General features: G+C 49.3%; 1 protein-coding gene across 3 annotated transcripts in view; it reads right to left on the bottom strand.

Moving 5' to 3' along the window:
* The window catches only part of Lrrc8c (leucine rich repeat containing 8 VRAC subunit C), an 80,380-nt gene extending 64,083 nt beyond the window's left edge, over positions 1-16,297 (bottom strand). Inside the window, exon 1 of one of the 3 annotated variants that reach the window (XM_005077379.4) lies at positions 16,097-16,297. The gene's annotated coding sequence lies outside the window, so the exon portion shown is untranslated. Of the gene's footprint in view, positions 1-12,740; positions 12,761-16,096 lie in introns of those variants that run through there. The other 2 variants (XM_040733435.1, XM_040733436.1) reach the window with 2 other exon arrangements.
* Positions 16,298-18,890: the final 2,593 nt, after the last annotated feature.

The following is an 18,890-nucleotide window of genomic DNA, read 5'->3' as shown; positions in this document are numbered from 1 at the left end:
ACATGCAAAGGTGCAGCAGGAACTAGTGGATAGCAGGTTGTTAAGGATGAGGAATGAGAAATCTGCACACGTCCACCTGCTAGGAAATCTGCACACGTCCACCTGCTGGGAAGTCTGCACGTGTCCACCTGGTGAGAAATCTGCATGTGTCCACCTGGTGAGAAATCTGCACACGTCCACCTGCTAGGAAATCTGTACACGTCCACCTGGTGAGAAATCTGCACTCGTCCACCTGGCGGGATGTGAGACCACTGCTCTCTGGCCTCTGGCCTCAGGTTTGTGAAACAGGGTCTCACTGTGTGACTGAGGCTGGCTTCCAAATCGCAATCCTTCTGTCATCTCCAAGTTTACATCAGAACTTGCACCCTACATGTAGATCCCGCGGCGCTGTAGCAATGCTTGGCAAACAACAGTGACTGAAAAAAGAGCACTTTTAGGTTCTCAAGCTGTAACCTCCATCCTGTTGCTCCGTGTGCTGGGGTGTGCTCCAGGGGTGTGCTCCGTGACTGCTGGGGGAATAAGTGGTTTACCCCGTGGATTACGAGGCCAACCTTCCAAGCAAGGGAAGACTCTGGCCCCAAACCCACGCCTGGTGTGATCTGAAGCTCTGAAGCTCTGCAGGAGGGGGGGGGAGTTAGTGAACACCAGGGTCCACCAAGGCTGACACAGCATCAAAATGTCTTTTAACGCATACTTGTCTCCATTCATAAATGCTACTCTCAGCCGCAGTGGAAGAGGCCTGTGGTCCCTGTGAGCGGTGGCGAATTCAGAGTCTGGGGACTACACAAAGTGCTGAGAATGAACGCCCAGAGATAAACAAGATGTTAACTAAAAGTGTGCAGAGAAAGCAAAACATCACCCCCTCCAGAAGGACAACAGTCAGGACAGAGAGTAAGCTTTCCTCCAGAAAGAGAGAAGCAGGGGCAGGCAAGATGGCTCAGAGCAAGTCCGATGTCCTGAATTAGGGCTCTACACTCCTGTTGTCACCCTGGAGGGGGTACGTGTTGCTTTCTCTGCACACTTTTGGTTCCCTCTTCGTCTCTGCTTTCCCGTCATCAGACTACGGTGACAATCCAGGGACGGTGTTGCTGCGTGGGTTTCACCTACTTACAATGAGATGTGCTCAGTTTACGTTTTATTTTACATCAGATGTGGGCAGCTGATAGCCTTTATCTGAAAACGTTTTCTCTTTTCTTTTCCATTTTCCCTATTTTTGTTCTCCTTCCTGAACACTGTTTTTGTCTTTTCATCACTTTCTTTGTGCCAAGTTTATGCCCATGCCACGAGTTTTTGCTTATTCATTTGCTTCTGTGAAATCCCTTCTTCTGCACTCCTGCGAGAATCATCTCAAGTGTGTCACAGGAGCTCAGGCACGTCTAATCTGACCATAAGTTCACTATGTGCCATGGCGCACCTTGGGAGCTCAGGCACGTCTAATCTGACTGTGAACTCACTATGTGCCGCCGTGGTGCACCTTGAGAGCATTGCTCAGCTGGCTGTGTGCAGAGGCCAGAGAGCTGCACTGGAACCATCAGGCTCTCTACACTTAGAAATGTACACAGCAAAAAGTCAGCACCACTTTACCCCACAGACCCTGTACCCAGCCCTACCCTCTGAATCATCATAATGCCAGAACGGTGGTTGCTGCTCCTTGCAACCAACGCTTTTCAGACACTGGGCTCTGGGGATGCGCATGGCTCGATGGCCCAGGCAGATTCACAAACGCTTATTAAAGACAAAGATCTGACCCCTTGATTGGCATGATCTTGTGTGGGTTTCCTGGGTTAAGAGTACCAAACCACAGGGTGCTCACGGGGAGAGACGGCTTTAGTATTGATATTGTCCCATGTGTCAATTTCTTCAGACCCTTTACCCTGCTCTTTATACTACAAAATTGTGTGTGTGTGTTCTCTCCAATGAGTTCGAAAGCTACCTAGTGGCTTTTTTGTTTTAGACTTCGTGTTTTGTTGTTCATATTTCTTTGCTGAGTTCCTATCCCTGGAGCCACCAGGGTCGCATTCCCTACCATGCCGCTAACAACAGCAGCTGCAACTTGTCATTGCCTGATTCCATCATTTTAGGCTCATCCTGAAGTTAGTTTCTGATCATCACTCCTTGTCTTCTTGTGGGGTTATATTCCCCTGTGGGTTTTTCATGCCTCATTGCTGACTTTTACACTGGATATCCTGATGATAATTGTAGCTCTTTTCAGCTCTGGGGAAACACTGGTTTTAGTCCCGGCAGATCAGCTGTGTGGTCAACTCTGAACTCTGTGTGGCGCTCAGCGTCAGCGCTCAAGTGTGCACCCGGGCCAGCTATCCATGTCTCTCAATACCTCCCAGATCAGGCAAGTATTTGGAAGGAGTTTGTATGCCGATTTGGGGGCTTTCCCTTTACTGAGCAGCCACTGGAAGTCCCTGGCTTGACTCTCTGCTTTTCCAAGGCAGCAGGACTGCAGTCTTTGGTTTCGGATTTAGCAGCTCCCTGCGGCAGGAAGGACCCAGAGGTTCCAAGAGAAAAGCCTAGATCAACCTCACCGGGTGCAGTTCCCTCTCGTAGGGAGTCCTCCAGCCCCTGGCTTTTGATGGCTCTCTCATGCCTTCTTGTCTAACCTATTTTCTGAAAGATAGTTGCTATAGCAACCCCTCCCTTTTTAAAAAGTTATCTCTAACCCTTACTTTATCAGGTTATTTCAGTGTAGAGTAGCTTTAAAAAAAAATAAAACAACAACAACTAAACTAAACCCAGAAGAAGAGTTCTGCGCAAGCACCTACCATAACTGGTTATGCCTGACGCTCACTCACATCAAAACCCAAATCTCTATGTCCCTGACACATCGCCAGAGAATGCCAGGAGAACCAGAAGCTCAGTTTTAGGGGTTGCAGGGTCGCCGCCCTCCTCAGACTACTCCTCAGCATCCGACACACTCTCCAGAAGTGCGGGATGCACACACCCACGTTCTAGCATCCTAACACCATGAAAGAAAACATCCTGTCAGGAATGATGATGGGGGAAGCTCACCTATCGAATGCTGAGGAGAGCACAGCGGAAATCCCTCGAATTACTGAAATTTTTGAAAGTATAACTCAGAAAAGCACGACTAGTTTTTGCAAAGGACCATTTGCACAAGCCTTAGGAAGGGCAACTGGAAGCAATGAAATAAAAGCTTATTTGCAGGAAACCCTGCTACTGCAGACTCATGTTCCCCCGGAAGATAGGTGTGAGTCTATGCCCCTTCATGAAGCAGCACTAATTACTGTGTGCACTGAGACGCCTTGTGCTCCTGGTAGTGTGTCACTGTGCAAATGCTCACTGCACTCTGTCCTTCCCAACAGGTGGCAACTGAGCAAAGATACTTTGTGACGTGCCGTGTTGAAAATGTCTCATTTGGGGATGAATTTCCTTAGCAGGACCATCCCACTATGAAGGCTCTAGGGCTATACTTTTATACGTGGGACAAGGCCTACAATAACCTTCCTGAACACTGCTGTATGATCTTCAGAATGCCAACCGTCTGCTCGTGTGGGTGCACAGGTGTTCACGCACCCCTATTTTTAAGGGGTTCCCCCAAGACTCTTATTCTGATAAGAAGTTATATTCTTTTTTAAAAATATATTTGAGTCTCCCCACCACCAAAAAAACAAAACAAAGCAAAAAAACAAAACAAAACAAAAATACCAACCCGGTGGTGGTGGCATTTACCTTTAATTCCAGCACTGGGAGGCAGAGACAGGAGGATCTTTGTGAGTTTTGAGACCAGCGTGGTCTACAGAGTGAGTTCCAGGACAGGTTCCAAAGCTATACATTGAAACCTGTCTTGAAAAACATTGTGTGTGTGTGTGTGTGTGTGTGTGTGTGTGTGTGTGTGTGTGTGGTCTTTCAAAACAACTTAAATCGTTTTTGAGGAAGGATAGCCCTGGCTTCCTGGAACTTCATTTGTAGCCCAGGCTGGTCTTATCAGAATAAGAGTCTTAGCAGCCCCTTAAAAATAGAGGTACCGGCCGGGCGGTGGTGGCGCATGCCTTTAATCCCAGCACTTGGGAGGCAGAGGCAGGCGGATCTCTGTGAGTTCGAGGCCGGGCTGGACCGATAGCCTCCAAAACAAAGCAGAGAAACCCTGTCTCGTAAACCCCCCCCAAAAAATAGAGGTATCACAGGGATAAATACTATAGGCAAAATCATTATAGCTTGATAGCAGCACTAACTGGGCCATAAGTACTTCTTGCTGTACCTCTTAAAAGGAAACATGCTAAATAGGACAGGACACACAAAGGACACGCTGAGGCCAGGTGCACACACCACTTAATATGGAAACAGTGTTCATTAGATTATACTGTGAAAACGTTAAAATACCAGTGTGTTATCAGTGCTGGCCATCATAATTCTTTTTTTTTTTTTTTTTGGTTTTTCTAAACGGGTTTCTCTGTATTGTTTTGGAGGCTGTCCTGGAACTCGCTTTGTAGACCAGGCTGTCCTGGAACTCACAGAGATCCGCCTGCCTCTGCCTCCCGAGGGCTGGGATTAAAGGCGTGCGCCACCAACACCTGGCTCATCATGATTCTAAAGGTGCAATATAAATGAAGAAATCCAAAGAGTGAATGAGCAGGTAACAAATTCAAACATCTTTACACAAAAACAGAAGGCAATGGATGAAATTTCCTTGGCTAAAAAATTCGTAAAAGACTGTCAGGAGTAACACGTTTCATTATACTGTTTTTGAGTAAATGCATAGACACACACTCTCTCTCAAGTGCACGCTTGTGCACGTGTGTACGTACACACACACATACACACATACACATACACCAGGATGCAACCCATGACTTTGCATTCCAACTTGAAAAATGAATTCAAAATGAAACAAAACTGACCAAGAAAGTGTCAAACTTGCTGGAGAGCAGGCATATTCTTGGAAATCTGTCTCCTGGCCACCTAACTGATTACCTGCTGTCAGCCAATGGGGGGGGAGGTCTAGTCAGTAATACAGACCGTGGTGGAGTGTGCCTTCAATGCCAGCATTCTTGAGACAGACACAAGTGGATCTCCAGAAGTTTCAGGCCACCCTGGTCTACATAGCGAGTTCTAGGCAAGGTCAGGGCTACACAGCGAGACCTTGTCTCAAAACAAAAGTTCACTAACAACTTTGAATCCACATTTTAAGACCAAGTCCACCATCCACTTCTATACCCAGTGACACTAACAATTCACTTTTAGATGAACCCCCCAACTTCCCCCCCCCCCCCACACACACACCAAAAATACTTTTCATAAATCCAGCAAGTCTTTCTAGAAGTTTGCTAGGCGGCCAGCACCATCTACTGAGGAATGCCTGCTCTCATGCTAACGGCACACAACCTCCCCCTGTGCATTTCAATCATCTGTTCAGTCACAAGTAATTGTCCGTCTGGAACACCTGCACCGAGGACCGCCACATAAGCACTGTGTTGTACGCACACACAGACACGCACACGCACACACGCGCACGCACACACACACACGGCTTATTCTTCTTCTCCATACCATGGAGCACTTTCCTCCAGTCAACCACCTGACTGCTTGCTTTTTGACAGTTTCCTTGCATCTCAGTGTTGTCTCTTCCATTCGCCCAGCTCATTTTAACCCCCTGCTTTTAGCACCAAGGCACTTCCGTCATGGACTCACACACACACACACACACACACACACGTGTCGGGTACACGTTTTCTAGCATGCCGTCCAGAGCCTTCCTAAAAACACCGCAATTCTTAACTCATGGCCGGCCAAACCCCACCCACTGCTACAGCTGCCACCCCCTCCAATGGCTGGAGGGATGCTCTACATAGCTATGCATTCACCACAAAGTCGAGTGTAATCTGACAGTGTTTCCCAACACCACTCATATGCACACTGTATTGGGCCTTGCTAAGGTCCAGGGAGGCAGAGTAATTTATCTTTACAATGTTTCCTCAATGAAGTCATTCGGTTTTTTGTTTTTTTTTTTTTTTTTTGGTTTCTCGAGACAGGGTTTCTCTGTATTGTTTTGGAGGCTGTCCTGGAACTCACTTTGTAGACCAGGCTGGTTTCGAACTCAAAGAGATCTGCCTGCCTCTGCCTCCCGAGTGCTGAGATTTAAAGGCGTGCGCCACCAATGCCCTGCTGAAGTCATTCTTTAAGGCCCTTCAAAACAGAAATGATTGACTAAGCATTGGTCTAGCTGTTATTCCAGAAGTTAGGAACAAGTTACATCTTCCCCATTTACCCGAAGCACGGAGATGTTTCCACTTTTCATAAACCCTAAGATATTTAAAAGTGACTACTAAGTAATTCTTAATGATTTTTGACAAGTGCTTAAAATACACAGAAAAAAAAGGAAAGTAGGAGACCAGTTGGGAAGAGGAAGAAGACAGGGGTGTGTCAGAGGGGGGCAAGAGGGGGCGATGGGATGTAAATTACCAAAATGTATTATATACGTGAATGAAATGTCATAATGTAACACATTATTACGAATAATTATGCATGCTATGGAACACGTGGACACTCACAGATGGGACGGGACTCACAGACGGGACGGGACTCACAGACGGGACGGGACTCACAGACGGGACGGGACTCACAGACGGGACGGGACTCACAGGCGGGACGGGACTCACAGACGGGACGGGACTCACAGGCGGGACGGGACTCATGGGGCTCACAACCTTCAGGGTTTATCTTATCTAGTGACTTTTACCTAGGGTTTGCTTTATGTTTATATGCTTGCTGCTAGTCTACAGCTATCTCAACGTTTTCCTAGTTTTCAATTACATTTACAAATGTCTCTACACGTGTATTTGCCTCTATTAAGGAAGGTGATTTTCTATTGACACTGCCAAATTTCATTACCAGAACATCAGACAGAAGGAAGGGAGCGGGTGTGGTCGTGCACGCCTTTAATCCCAGCACTGGGGGAGGCAGCAGCAGGTGGGTCTCTGTGATTTCATGACCAGCCTGGTCTACCAGGGAGTTCCAGGACAGCCTCCATAAACAATGCAGCACTCTGGAGGCAGGTAGAGCTCTGAGAGTTCAAAACCAGCTTGATCCATATAACAAGCTCCAGGTCAGCCAGGGCCACACAGTGAGACCTTGTCTCAAAACAAAATGAGAAACCAGAAGGAAGTGATAATGCTCCCATCTAGGAGGTGAGAAATGTCACCATTAACATCCATAACATCGGTAGTTCTTGAGCAGCTGCAGCCCAGGGACTCTCCCAGCACCAAGGACAGAGTGGCTGGAAGGAAGAGGGAAGGCTCTTGCCATTCTGGATTATTTTCCCATAACCAAACACTTTTTTTTTCTTTTTCTTTTTGGAGGTTTGAGGTTAAAGCTGAAAAGGACGATACCGTTAAAACAAAAGCCAGGGGAGGGGAGGGATGCACGGCTTGTGGAGGTGTGTGCGCTCTGGCCAGCCCCCAGATGTGGGCAACCGCTGGGGAGGCAGCCTCCTCACGGCTGTAGAGGATGCACCAGAAGCCCAGGCTTTGCTTTGGTTCCCCAGGGAACTTGTGCAAGAAACCAGGAAGCCAAAAACAGCCCCAGGATCCCCACCCTCCCCAAATATCTGCATGCTAAAATCTTGTTAATAAGAAAGTGTTGTAATTATGAAGAAGTGTACTTTTTTTTGATACAGACAAACTAACTCACCCTGGATAAATAACTGGGCAGCCCTAAGGAGGATTGATGGGCCAGGGCCACAGTGTCCCGAGGAACAGATAAGGGGTGATGGCTGTGAAAACTGAGGGGGCTGCCCATCAGGAGTCGAAGGGACACCCAGTCAAGGAGGCTTTGGGAGACGAACTTAGGGGTTTAATAATTTTGTCATTGTAAAGTTTAGGTAATCGATTTAACTCTTCACAAAGGAATCGCCGTTTAAGACAACAGGGGTTGGACAAACAGCTGTCAGTCACGAGCATGACCTGAATCGCATCCCCAGCATCCAAGATCTTCTTAAAAGGCAGCCATTGCATCCCATGCTTGTCTTTCTAGCACAAGAGAGGCAGAAACATGCATATCCCCGGGGTTGCTAGTGAGCCAGCCTAGCCTTCCCAGAGAACCAGGTCGTAAGACACCTTATCCCCAAAACAAGGTGGATGGCTCATGGTGAAAGACCTGTGTGGTTGACCTGTGGCCTAGACACACACACACACACACACACGCACACACACACACACACACGCACACACACACACGCACACACACATACACACAGACACACACGCACAGACACACACACACGCACACACACACGCACACACACACGCACACACACAGACTCACACACACGCGCGCGCGCGCACACACACACACACGCACGCACACACATACACACACATACACACACGCACACACACACGCACGCACACACACACGTACACACACGCACACACACGCGCGCGCACACACACACATACACACACACGCACACACACACATACACACACGCACACACACACGCGCGCGCACACGCACACACACACGCACACACATACACACACACACGCACACACACACGCACACACACACGCGCGCGCACAAACACGCACGCGCACACACACACACGCACACACATACACACACACGCACACACACACGCGCGTGCGCGCGCGCACAAACACGCATGCACGCACACATGCACACTCTTCCCCACGACACACAGAGCAAATACAGTCTGTTCCTTTTGCATTTTTTCCAGACAGAATCTCTCTGTGTAGCCCTGGCTGTCCCAGAACTCACTATGTAGATAAGGCTGACTTCCAACTCACAGAGATCCTCCTGCCTCTACCTCCTGAGGGCTGAGATTAAAGATGTGCGCCACCACATACAGCTTAGTATGCTTCTTGCAAATACAAAATAACAAAGACAGTTGTAGAGGACTCTAAAATTAAGACATTATATATTTATAAAAATATGTTGATATGTTTGTTGGCTCTTCTATATGCCTTCAGTTGTATATGGTTCCTCTGTGATTCTAAATGTAATGTAGAGTCCTGTGACCTTGTCTTCAACAGGGATCATCTTGCCCTGGCAAAAACTGGTAGGGTTAGGATGAAGGGTGGGGTTAAGGAACAAACAACTCTTAGGACTGTGGTCTTTGGATGGACCACAGAAACACAATGGACCTTCGGTATCAAGCTTCCTCACGATCTGTCCTGTGTTCTGCCGTCTCTGGCAGGTCTTGGCTTAGCCAGGCTAACTCTTCCCATGTCCCACCTTGCTGTTTTCTCTGGCATGGGAATAGCTTTTATTTTCCTGGGTCTGTGGAAAGACATTTTAAGGAACACATACCAATCCTGGATGGCTCTAACTCAAACACTTCCTTCATCTGAAACATCGTCAGCAGCGACTTTCTTAAGAAAACAAAGTATCTTTCTGAGCTGGGCATGGTGGTGGAGTTCAAGGCCAGCCAGAGCTGTTCAAGAAACCCCGTCTCGCCAGCCGTGGTGGTGCACGCCTTTACCCCCAGCCCTTTGGAGGCAGAGGCAGGCAGATCTTTGGTCTACAGGGTGAGTTCCAGGATGGCCGGAGCTACACAGAGAGATCCTGTCTTACAAAAGAAACAAAAGAAACAAAACAAAAACAAAAACAAAAAAAGAATCCCCCCCCCGTCATAAACCCCACCTCCAAACTATCTTTCCGACAGCTGATTTCCGAACTTTGTTAAATTTTTCTGAGCCCACATTACAATTATTTTTAACCAGCAGTTCTTTGGTAAGACACATCACAGGCTACAGAATAATAAAATTAAAAAAAACACACACAAGAGCTGGCACAGGTAAGGGTACAGATACGTGGCACAGTAGGCACAGTAGGTGTGTGTGAAGCATGCAGTTTGTAAAAGGCCTTGAATTTAACTCTGTGTTTATGTTTGCCTGCATACACACACACACACACACACACACACACACACACACACACACACGATGAGTAATAAAAGCCCAGATACCGATACTGGGGTTCGAACTTCAAGCTGAAGATCAGAAAAGCAAAGCAGCCTGGCACTAACTCTTGCCTCGCCTCTACCTCAGATTGAAAGGGCTGTCCTGTTCTCAGCGTGGCTGGAGACTAATTCTCTAAGACTGACTTTGCTTCTTCCTAGGATTAAAGGCATGGGATCTCAAGTGCTGAGATCACCTTTGTGTGAGCTGTTTCTCTTTAGGACTGGATCAATTTCATGCAGCTCAATGTGGCCTTGAACTAACAGAGGTCTGTCTGTCTCTCTTCTGAGTCCCTTATTAAAGGGGTGTGCCACCACCGCCTGGCTCTATGGCTGCTGCTGGGATTTTTAAAGGTGTGTATCACCACTGCCTGAGCTCTATGGCTGGTGGCTGGCTTTGCTTTCTGAACCCTCAGGCAAGCTTTAATAAATCATAAATAAACTACTACACACACTTGATGGGGAAGTCCTGTGTATATGTCAATAAAGCACTGTTGGCCAATAGGGAAGCAAGATAGGTGGGACTAGGAGTCTAGGAGGATTCTGGGAAATATAGTGAACTGAGCCATCACCACGTGATCTCCCGAGAAGAGAACGCAAGTTTGGTGTTCTCAAAAAGATAAGTCCTTATAAATGTATGTATATATGTATATATGTATCAATAATTAAGTCAGAGCTAGACAATGAGAAACAACCCCAAACAGCCAACAGCTAATATTAATTTATAATTAATATAGTGCCCTGTGTGTTATCTGGGGGTTCAGACAGCTCGGCAGAGCCCAGGTGGCTGGCGGGGAAATCTACACGTTACACACACACACACACACACACACACACACACAATGCTCCTACACCAGAAAATGTTCCTAAACTGTCTTAAGTGAACGGTACGGCCTTTTCCACATCTGATAGTCATTCTCCCCCTCAACACTTGGGTCAGTCCCTACAGATTCCCACCCAGCTATCTAAAGAAACCCTCCTGTATTTCTGAGCTGGCCATGGGACGGTGGAAAGGGGGCGTGCATTTCCACCTACGTGTTAGCTGTTCCAGGCCAGGCTAGTTTCTCTGCAGCCTTGTGTAGAGTTCACAGTCTCTTGCTCATTTTTATAGCCCAGGAATGACCAGGAGGAAGCAGGCCTCCATCATACAGCGTTATAGCCAAGGTGTCCACCCCCTTTTTTTTTTTTTTTTTTTAACATTCCGTGTGTCAGTGGTAAAGATGGTCTGGGATTTTCGTCTGGACTAACTCTCTCCAACTGCAGCCTCCAGCAGGTTCTACTCCGGCCTCACTCTCCAGTGAAGGCACTCCTTAACTAAAGACAGCGCCCCCCCTCCTCCTCCCCGACTATCTGATTCTAACCTGCTCAACTGACTTATAACCCAGCGCTGCCTATCAACACCACTCTAGGAGCAGTTTATAAATGAAAGCACGTCTTCTTACACGGCATCCGAAGGTCAGGCTTTCCGTAAGAAACGTGACCTTCCCGTAAATGTAATACCAGAGTGGAAAAAAAGGGGGTGCTGGGCAGGTGTGAGTTGGCCCTGCAAGCATGAGGACCCGAGTTCAGATCCCCGGAACTTATGTGAATGTCAGGTAGAGGAATCAGGGTTCAGATGTAGAGAAAGGGGATCTCAGAGCAAATGGGTGAGCTCAACTAGCTACGGGGGCGGGGGGGGGGGTTGAGCTCCCGGCTAAGTAGAGGACTACGCTTCGATCAGTAAGACAGCGCTCAGGAAAGATCACCAATATCAGCCACAGGCCTCCGCACGGACTAGCACACACGTGGAGGATGCCCAGCATCACACACATAACCACACACACGTGAACACACATGCACCCAGCAGACACCCCCACATACATGCACATGAAAGAAGTGTGAAGGCTGAGACGAATTAAGTGTCTAAACAGATAAGGTAAGCAAGTGATATGGACGTCTTTCCTGGATGCTGTGGAAGGGCCGCTTACAAATAACGTGTCTTTCTCTCAGGACATAAAGCAAGCCAAACGACAAACAAAACAGAGAAAGCTCTACTACTTCTAACAACTTACTGCCTTTTGTCGTATAGCACCTGGGGAAACTACATGGAAATGATAAAGCATTAGAGTGCTTGTTGGAAGTAGACCCACCGGCGGGGGGTGGGGTGGAGTGTTTGAGGGTGAGGTGTGTGGTGGGGAGATACCGGCATCCTCGAGGGTGCCTTGAGAGATAAGCCAGGCTGAGACCCAGAGCGGCAGGAACATTTGTTTGCCAAGGGAGACACATTCCAGTCCACTGAAACAGCTCTAGTAAGTTCTTTAAAATGTGCAGCACAGAACAAAGGGAACACTAAAAAAGGTGAGGGTGTTCCTAACCCAAGGCTTCGAGAAAGGACGTGATTCAAAAGTTAGATACGCTAAAAACAGATGTAGACCCAAGGCCGGCCTGGAGGAGTGAGTCTGAGGAGACTGACTAATCCCCACCTGCAGGTAAAAAAACAAAACACAGAAAGTGAAAGCAGAGAGTTCAGTGAGCTCTAGACAAAGACAGAGTCCTTCCTTGCTGCTAGAGAAGGGAGCTGTCTGCACCGGCACTGCCTCATCTAGCTCCCACACAAGATGGGCTCTAAAACTCCCTTACATGAGGAAACTGGGACTCAGCATGGCTCTTTGAATTTTACAGAGCAGCCAGAACTTGACAGCGACCACTCCTACCCGGGGCTACGCTCTGCACACTGTTCCAATGTAAAAAAAAAAAAAAAAAAAAAACTATGCATATGTTTTACAGAGATAAATGTTGAGATTTTACTTACTGATTGATTTCTGAGAGAAGTGCTTCACTCTGTAGCCCAGATCGGCCTGGAGCTCAACAATAATGTCAAGACCAAGCTCACCGTATAACCTGTAGCATTCCTAATGCCTCTGCCTCCCGAGTGCTGGGATTACAGTACGTCTCACCATGCGTGGCTACCACTTGTGTTTTTTTAAAAGAAGCGAGTCATCAAAGACACCTCCATAGTAATGCCATCCTCATGGGTTGTAATATGTGCTCACAGATGAACCAAGACTAGAGACACAGCCAACACTGATTGCAGGGATGAAGTAGAAAATCCTGGGAGTGTCTTACGGTCCATGAGACACTGTTGCCATCTGGACAGGAGCATCTGATGGGCAGGACAGAATGGTCCCATCAGGGTGTTTCAAATTATCCATTTAGTTACAATCAGTCAAAAGAACATGGGCTTTGGAAATAGACTGTCCTTACTCAAAATTCAAATTCCGTTGCATAGTAGAGGCGTGGCAAACCCTGGTGAGGTTGCTTTACATTCTTAATTTCTGTTTTCTTGTGCAGGCCTTATGGTTGGTTAAAAGCATATTCAGGTCGGAGGGAACGAGGAGGCCTTTAGATAATGGGGAGAAAGTGTAACATTAAAAATTAAAGAGAACCAGGTGTAGCGAGTCGCATGTGTAATTCCATCACTCGAGAGGCTGAAGCAGGAGGATTACTGGGACTCTGAGGCAAACCGGGGCTGCAGAGTGAGGCTGTGCCTGAAAAGTAATCCTGCCGCATTCACTTGGCACATCCCAGCTGCATGGCCTTTGGCGTGCCATAAACTCTGAGCTTCATTCTACACAATGGTGGCGGCGCCATCACTCACAGGACGGAGAACAGGACAGCCAGCTCACATAACGGAGATGCAGCACAGTAATCATTAAGACAATAAGTATAAACCTCACATCATTTCTCTGTAAACCTGGGCTTTATCATAGCCGTGCCAATGACTATAGGTTAAAATACTACAGAAGGTTAAAAACCATCGATGGGTCTGATGCCTTTAATCCCAGCATTCAGGAGGCAAAGACAGGTGGATCTCTGAGTTCAAGGCCAGCCTGGTCTACAGAGCAGGTTCCAGGACAGCTAGGGCTACACAAAGAAACCCTGTCTCAGTTAGTCAACCAACCTGCCGTAACAATTTGATAAAAACTGGGCATCCTGAGTTAAGAATATTTCTGGCTCTGTGTTATTTTGAAAAGATAAACTTTACACTGAACATGGTGGCTCACACCTTTAATCCCAGCACTGGGGAGGCAGAGGCAATTGGATCTCTGTGAGTTTGAGGCCAGCCTAGTTTGCACAGTGATTTCCAGGACAGCCAGGGCTACACAGAGAAACCCTGTCTTGAGAAAGCAAACAAACAAAACAACTTTACATAAGCAGGAAATTGTTCATTTCTCTTACAGCTCTTAATTTTTTTTTATTCACTAAAAGCCTCCCTTAAAAAGAAATTACACTTCTTGGAGATGTGGTGCAATTGATAGACCCTCGTCTAGTACCCACAATGCCGCAGACTCAATCACCAGCACAGAACAAACTGGGCACAGTCGCATACTCCAGTAATCCCAGCACTTTTGAGGTCAGGAATTCAAGGCCACCCTCTGCTAACTAGTAAGTCTGAGGCCAGCCTGGGCTACATGAGACCAATTAAAAAACAAAAAACCTCACAACACTTGGTTAAATAAAGTGCACAGCCAGTCTGAGAAACAAAAGATTAATGCCACTAGCAAAGACTACCAGCAATTTTCCCGGTGAGGGTGGTTACTCATGCTCACCACCTTTCACAGACATTGAGGTGGTGACCCCTACCTGCTGTCAGTCTAGAAGACAGGGAAATGTTTGCGCTTGTAAAACCGCCCCCACCTCCCAGTGGGTTTTAAGTCATAAAAAATTCTCCGATCGCACTACTACTATAGAGCTTTGTGGACCTAACCTGATAGCTTTGTCCACATATCCAGCGTGGGCTGCAGATCTCCACAAGAGTCCATGGGGCTCAGATTACAAGCAGGGTTAGTAGCTTTGCACAAATCATTAGAAAATAAAGGGGGGGGAGAGTCTGGTTAAAGCTGGGCTGCTGGAGGTTTTGCAGAAACGGGTGAACCAAGAGGTTTAAAAATCACTCGTATTCCTCTGTCACCTAGATGGTATCTCAATGCCTGGTCCACTCGAGAACCTTCTCCAAGCTTCAGGAAGCCACTGCATACCTGGCAGAAATGTGACCGTTAGTTAGGGTCACACTTCTTACACTACGGCAGTCTGCAGACGTGAGTAAAACGGCACCTCTAACGGGTAATTGAAGCCTCTGAGTCAAACTCGGGCACGCTCACAACCACCAATTAGCCTTTTTTTTTTTTTTTTTTTACTTTCAGGAGGATAGGAACCCGCAATCTTTAGCCGATTTGCTGCGAGTTTTTAAAACGCGGTAAGGACTTGGAAACCCGGGTGAAGTTTTGCCCTCACCCTCTAGCAAAACATCTGTATGAGCACGGGGACTAGGGTGGGCTGAGCCATGGCAAAGCCAGGTGAACTCGAAGGGTTTGAAAAGAACTGAAATCCGAGGAACACAGCCAAGCGTGGGGGGGGGGGGGAGTTGGTTGCTGGGCAAGAGAAAGGCTTTGGCATTTACCGAACACACCCTAGGGCTCCTGAGGGGCTGACTCCATCTCTATGCTGGGAACACCTCTATGCTGAGAACCACAGAACACCGAGGATCAGGGAGGCTCTGTCTGGGATGAAGGCAGAGGTCCCGGCCGCAACTGCTGGCCTAGACACCTGACCTCTGGGCCATGGGATGCGGAGCAGCCCCCTCCCACCCCTCTGGTCCTGCAGGTGAGCGGGCTGGCGCTCACTCAATCCCTACGGAGACAGTGGGTTTCCCCCTCCTTCCTTAATAAAGTGTAACTTCAGGCACTCTAGGGAGGCGGGGGTGGCTGGGGAGAAAAGCAGACAAACCAGGCCCCAGCATCTCCGGGGTTTTGAAGGTAAGGAAGGAGACTCGCCCAGGCCATCCCTGCTGCGACCGCGTTTTCTCCTCGTGCGCCCCTCCCCCAGCCCCCAGAACCTGGTGCGGCCGCGCTGCGCTAGGCACCGGACTAGGGGTCCGTGGCACAGACGCCAGGACCCGTGTGGATTGGGTGGGGTTGGGATTGGCGGGCTCCCGGAACCGCACGCTGGGCAGGCGACCACATTGTGCCTGTCCCAGAGCCCAGGGGAGGCAGGGACACGAGCGAGGCGGGGTGGGCGCATCCGGGCTGGGGCGCGCCGGGAGGACTGAGTCGAGTGGCCGGGTGTCGGCCGTCCCTCTCCATCCCTCCGTGGGTCCTCAGCGCTTACCTCTGGGGGCGAGGGTGTGCGCAGGAGAGGGTGCTGGGGCGCGGCGAGCTGTGTCCGGGTTGGTTTCAGCGGTGGCCAGCGACCTCCGGGTCGCTGCTCATGCCTTGTCGCGCCCAGAGTGCTGCGGCCGCGGCCACGGCGGCGCCTTGGTCCTCGTCCTCTTCGCGGGCTCTGAGCCGGGACGCAGCTAACGCCCCAGCTCCGCAGCCCTGTTCCTCCTCCCCGGTGCCTCCCCGGCCGCGAGCGGAGCCGCCTCCAGCGCCGCCCTGCGCGCCGCCTGGCCCGCGGCAGCCAGCGCCGCCCAGCGCCCGGCCCCGGGGTCGCCGCCGCGGTACCAGCCCCGCTGTGACGCAGGCAGCGGTGCCCGGGAACTTCCTCCTCTGCGGAGACCACCCGGCGCCCGCGGCGGGCGGGCCTGCGCTGCTGCTGGCTGCCGAGCACCGCCTTCCGTACGCACGGCGAAAGCAACCTCTCCGCCGCTGGCTGACTGCGCTGCTCGGAACCGCCCACCCGGTGGGCACTGCAGAGGAGACCAGCTGCGTCCTCCGTCTCCCGTGCGCATCCCGAACAATGCCAGAAAGCCGATGGCTTCCGTGCGGGCGGCGTCCGCTCCCACACCGCAGCTCCTCCCGGGGCTTAGTTGGAGCTGGAGCGAGTGGCCGCTGCTAAAAATAGCCCTCCTGGGAACGGCTGAAGGGTTGGGATGCAGATAACCCCTCCCCGGAGAACCAAAGGTTGAGAAAGCGGGTTTAGAGGACAGTGGGATACACTGAAGGGGGCCAGGAGAAAGAAAAAAGTCCCGATGTTCATAGAGCACCAAGCCTTAAGCCCCTGGACAACCTCAAGCCTGGCTGAAGTCCTCATCTGCCTGACCCTGACAGATGGGTTTCTGGGCTTTGACCAGCAGGTGCCACTCAGTGTGAAAGCTCTGCCTATGGTTTTTGTTTACGCCGGGGCCGGGCGTGTGTGCGTGTGCGTGCGTGTGTGTAAAAGACTCAAGTGTGCACCAAACCACCTGTTGTTTGGACAGCGTGAGGAAGAGCTGCTCTCCCACCGGCGGTTTCTCCTCCCATCCCTCTGCCCAACTATAGGTCGAAAGCGCAAACTGACCGCTCCCTACATAGAAAAATTTCCTGATTGGGGTAAAAAAAAAAAAAGTGCAGACAAGATAACTGTAGCAGAGTCTACTGGGAGTGGGTGCTTAGTCAGTACCAGCTGGCTGTCCTCAGTGCACCGATGATAAACGATTACTCTGTCCCGGCAGTCTGGAGAGGGACAGAGGAGAGGAAAGACATGGGCAGCCAACAGCCATTAACTAGTTCGTGTGCTCTTGCACAGTAAGCCTTTGGAAGGCAGACATTTCCCACGCCATGATAAAAAAAAAAGAAGAAAAGAGTCGTGTGTGTGCGCGCGCGCACCCTCACCCCCCCCATCTCAGTACTGTTGTTGGCTCGGGAAGACAACCTTAAATCCCTTCAGGCCTTAGGGGAATCGCTCTTGCATCAGTCTCATTAACCTAGGACAGGCCTACCACCTAGGGTAGGTGTTCCGCAGTGGAAACCAGGGAGCTTTCAGTGTCTCTGAGGGAAAGACAGATTGGTTTTGGTATTTTGTTGGAAAGAAAGAAGGAAGGAAAATGGGAAGGAGCAGAGAGGGAGGACAGGAAGGAGGGAGGGAGGGAGGGAAGGAGGAAATAATTTTAAGTCATGCATCCCAGCAGGTAGAAGCAAAACTATTCAAACATTTTACGTCAGGCACTGGGATGGGGACACTCTCAGTGCTAGCTAGTGTCTCCGGGCCTTGAGTTTAGATCACAGAAACCAAACACGCATCTCAGAAAAGCATCTCCTACAGTTGAGAACCTCCCGTGCGGTGGTGTCTTATTCCCCAGACGCCGTCCTCGGGCACATCAGTGCTCTGTGGTCTTCAGCATCCCAACTAAGCTGAGGGTTGCTAACCCATAGCCAAGGAACCACCAAGCCCAGCCCAGAGGGTCTCAACCTTGCTGACACCGGAAACCCTCTAATGCAGTTCCTCATGTTGTGGTGACCACCTCCCTCCCCAACCATAAAACGATTTTCATTGCTACTTCGTAACTTACGAGTCACAGCGTAAATATCTGATACGCAGGCTATCTGATATATGACCTCTGTGAAAGGGCCGTTCATCTCCTGAAGGGGTTTGCAACCCACAGGTTGAGAACCAAGACCCTAGTGATGGGGGAATTCCTGTGTATATGTCAATAAAGCACTGTTGGCCAATAGGGAACCAAGATAGGTGGGACTAGGAGTCCAGGAGGACACTGGGAAGGAGAAACACAGGGAGTCGAGATGTAACCGCCATGGGGTAGGAAGCCTGGAAATTTCTCCGGTAAGAGAAATACTTAGATTAGGAATTATGGGATAAATACTTAAGTCAGAGCTAGCCAGTAAGAAACAAGCAAGGCCAACAGCTTCATAATTAATATAGCCTCCTGTGTATTTATTTGGGACTGATGTGGCTCTGGGACCAGGCTGGCGGGAAGGTTTCTCTTTACATAATGGCGACAAGAAGTACGACGTCCTAGAGGCTCTAGAAAGGTAGGAGCACTCGTTCGTTCGTTGCTGCCAGGGTGTTATGGATATGGAAACACGTGGAATCTGAAGTCTGCATCTTCAAACTGTGATTCGAGTTCAGTAAGAGAAGAGGTTGCTATTGGCTGGTTAATCTGGGATTTTATCTTGACTTTATATGCATGTCTCCAGCCCCTTCCTCTCAATCCTGAGCTGGGGACAGAACGCATGGCCTCATTTTC

The sequence above is a fragment of the Mesocricetus auratus genome, unplaced genomic scaffold (assembly GCF_017639785.1).
Source record: "Mesocricetus auratus isolate SY011 unplaced genomic scaffold, BCM_Maur_2.0 Super-Scaffold_100031, whole genome shotgun sequence".
In the NCBI taxonomy this organism is placed as follows: Eukaryota; Metazoa; Chordata; class Mammalia; order Rodentia; family Cricetidae; genus Mesocricetus; species Mesocricetus auratus.
The sequence above is the reverse complement of the archived record's forward strand: the minus strand, read 5'-3'. Positions and strand labels throughout refer to the sequence as shown.